The sequence below is a fragment of the Herpailurus yagouaroundi genome, unplaced genomic scaffold (genome assembly GCF_014898765.1).
Source record: "Herpailurus yagouaroundi ecotype Mexico unplaced genomic scaffold, PumYag 210, whole genome shotgun sequence".
NCBI lineage: Eukaryota > Metazoa > Chordata > Mammalia > Carnivora > Felidae > Herpailurus > Herpailurus yagouaroundi.
In genome coordinates, this window is record NW_024412441.1 from 18,134,068 (window position 1) to 18,137,429 (window position 3,362).

Sequence of the window (3,362 nt, forward strand, 5' to 3'; positions counted from 1 at the left end):
GTTAAATTGAGAGCCACAGGTTTGCAGCCACTCCCCAAATAGTGAACAGTGAAGTGCAGAACATAATATATACAAATGTTCATTTGTACTTTGCCTTCCCCTGCTTCTATCCGCCTCTCTCAAGGCAGCCTCTGACGGCCCTAACACCCTAGACCAACAGTGCCAACCAACACTCAGCCTCAACTGCAGTCTGACTTACTTGCTCAACTCCATCCTCCTCTTGTTCCTCTCCCCCTTCCTTCCTCTTCTGAGGAATGCTTCTGGGTTAAGTCCATCTCCAACTCTTTTTCACACACATATATGATTCCCTTGATCAATATTCTACTGCTCCTCTGATTCCAGTTCTTGCAGTGGGCTTAGGAAAATGGCTTTTCTTCTCTTTATTGACCTCCTCCACCCCCAAAGATTCTAATCATGATCATAAACACAAGTAGTGCCCATGATAGACTTGTTTAAAGAAAAAGAAAAATGATTCAACCTGAAAAAACAGCACAAAGGTCAAATAACAATGGAAAAGCTGTCACAAGGCAGTATACCACTGCCAAGAGTGCTAACTGACAATGGCTGCTCTGAGTCTGGACACGTGGAGAAAAATTACTGGGACTGGAGTGTCCATGAAAGGTTTTGTAAAGAGAGAAGAGCTTGAGCTGACTGTGAATGACCTGGGGGTCTGTGGCTCCCAAGTAGTGTGATCCAGGTGAGGGGAGTGATCTGAGTAAAGGCATCTGTAGTCAGAGGCAGGGACAATAGAGTCTCTGCTGGAGCGTTTATGTTGTGGGCAGTGGCAAAGAATCTGAAGGTAAGGATGGGAGTCAGATGGTAAGTGCCAATTACTGAGGTTGAGAGTAGGATACAAATGATCTGTGTAAATTCAAAACAAATTTGTTTAAGTTCAGTACAATGGTATATAAAGTTCAGTGCAAAAGGTACTCTTATTCCAGACCACCCAACAAACAAAAAGGAGGTGAATCATCCTGTGGCTAGCTGAATTCAAGTCAGAATCAACTATGCAGTACTGCAAAAGGACCTAATCTGCTCATTTGTCTATCTGCAATTAAAGTAATTCGTGTTTCACATTTTCATATGAACTAACTCATGCAGGCACAAATATATAATTGACTAAAGCATAGAATCATCTGCATTTACTTGCATATAAGTGGCAGGTGTCCCAGGAAAAGGAAAATGCACGGGGTGAAGGTGAGGATAGGAGTATCTGGTGTGACTATGTAAGGCAGGGTTTTGGCTGTGTGAATGTTTTGTGCTCTAACCCCTGAGACCCAATATTAGTCTGGCAGGGTGGGGACAGCCAGGATCACTGTGGCATTGGCAAATGTGGGCATGGCTGCTGTACTACTCTCCTTCTGAACACAACCTTTTTTTGTACTGTTGAATTTGTGTTTGTTCTTTAGTGGTGTGGTTGCAGGTGTCTTTGCAAGGTCAGCGGTATGCAATCTAATAATGTTATGGAATGATTTTTGATCTGAGATCAAACATTTTGGTACTTTTTTTTAAAAAAAGGTTTTTTTTTTCAACTTTTATTTATTTTTTTGGGGGACAGAGAGAGACAGAGCATGAACGGGGGAGGGGCAGAGAGAGAGGGAGACACAGAATCGGAAACAGGTTCCAGGCTCTGAGCCATCAGCCCAGAGCCCGATGCGGGGCTCGAACTCCCGGACCGCAAGATCGTGACCTGGCTGAAGTCGGACGCTTAACCGACTGCGCCACCCAGGCGCCCCGTTACTTTTAAAGTTATGAAGGCATTAAAAGAATGTAGGAAAATAACTCTGGGTGAAGTAGATTTTTTTTTTGTTGGGGACAGAATTGTTCAGTTTGATTATTAACTATGTTTTATTTGATCTTTGATTCAAAAACCTACAAATGATCTGGTCACTTTTTGAGTTTTGTAATCTAAAACACACTTTAATATCCCAACATAGTGAAACAATACTTGCCTGTGGGATCTTTTATTAAGGATTTAAAGATGTATTTCGTAAGCACAATTTCATTTGAGTGACTGAAAAATCACAGGCATGTATTTTGAGCTCTTTGCTTACTTGATACAGTAAAAATAAGGTTAAAAACAAAGCCGAATGGAGAAAATAATACTATAGGAATACTCATATCTGATAGATAAGGGTATTTCGGTAATTGCAGCCCCTCCTCCAAAACTGCAGCTCACTGTCTCACCCGTCTAAGCTTCACATTCGCTCCACCCCTGAGCGATCTGTAACTGCCCCACCTCTTTAAGCTTCTTTCCCTCAACCGTAAAATGAAGAAAATAGCTCTTCACAGCGTTCAGGTGAAAATTAAACAAAATTACACAGGTGTAAGTGCTCTCCACGCTGCAAAGCACGTACAGAAGTTAATTGCAATGTTTGCTGCAATGCACTGGCCTACCTCCCGCCTTGGGCGCCTTTCTCGCCCCTTACCCAGGCTCGTCAGTATGTTTATCTGCTTGTTAACTTAGTTAATAAATATTCACCGTCGTTGTTAATTTTCCCTATAAGAGCAGGCATAGAGGGCAGTGCCATCCACCCTGTCCCCTAGCGTGGGGGCCCTTGCTTTGGGTCTGAGGTGGTGACCTTGGGTGCCTCAGGAATCCGGCACACCCTCCTTCGCAACCTCGCCCCGGACCCTGCCTTAGAGCCCCGCCCGTTCGTCCCGCTGGCCCCGCCTCCACTGGGCGCACGCTCCGTGGGCGGGGCCGGCTCAGGGAGCCCTGCTGTGGTTGGCCGCGTCCGAGCAACCGGGGCTACGCCGTGGTCAACATGCTCTGAGTTTAGCTCTCGGGTCACAGAGAAATAGAACGTCTGGAGTCCTTCGAGCCAAGCGCCGACCCTTTGCCCGAGGGAGTTGGTGCTTTATCAACCAGGGGGATGCGCGTCTCACCCGCCCTCGGGGGTCAGAAGGCCCCCAGACAATGGGAGGGCGGCTGCTGAACAGGAACCGTCTTGTCTTTCATCTGACAGATTGCCTAGTAAGTGGGATGCGATCCCTTCCACGCCAGAACCTTCCAGGTGCCAAGGTTTCCAGCAGGGTGTGGAGGGAAAGCTTGGAATTATGCAGTTTCCGACTTGCACTGCCCTCCACAAAAGCTCAACGATTTTCCCAGGTTCACTTAACTATTTGGTTCTGTGGTCAGGCTGAGACACAAGGTACCGACCCCTCCTACTGCACAGCTCTAACCACCATACCCCACTCCCAGCGGAGCTCAGCCCCTCTGGTGGGGAACCAGTTTTCCTGCTTTCTGTCTTATAGGCCAACAGTAATAAGGTGAAGTTCGCTAGGCTTGGAATTAATACAAGAACCAAGAGATATTTATTTATTTATTTATTTATTTATTTATTTATTTATTTATTTAT

The 3,362-nt window shown here is 45.7% G+C and overlaps 1 protein-coding gene across 1 annotated transcript in view; it reads left to right on the forward strand.

Annotated features, from left to right (window-relative positions):
* The first annotated feature begins 2,753 nt into the window (after nucleotides 1–2,753).
* VWA3B (von Willebrand factor A domain containing 3B) overlaps nucleotides 2,754–3,362 on the forward strand; it is a 201,453-nt gene continuing 200,844 nt past the window's right edge. Inside the window, 1 exon segment of the mRNA XM_040453963.1 lies at nucleotides 2,754–2,977. The gene's annotated coding sequence lies outside the window, so the exon portion shown is untranslated.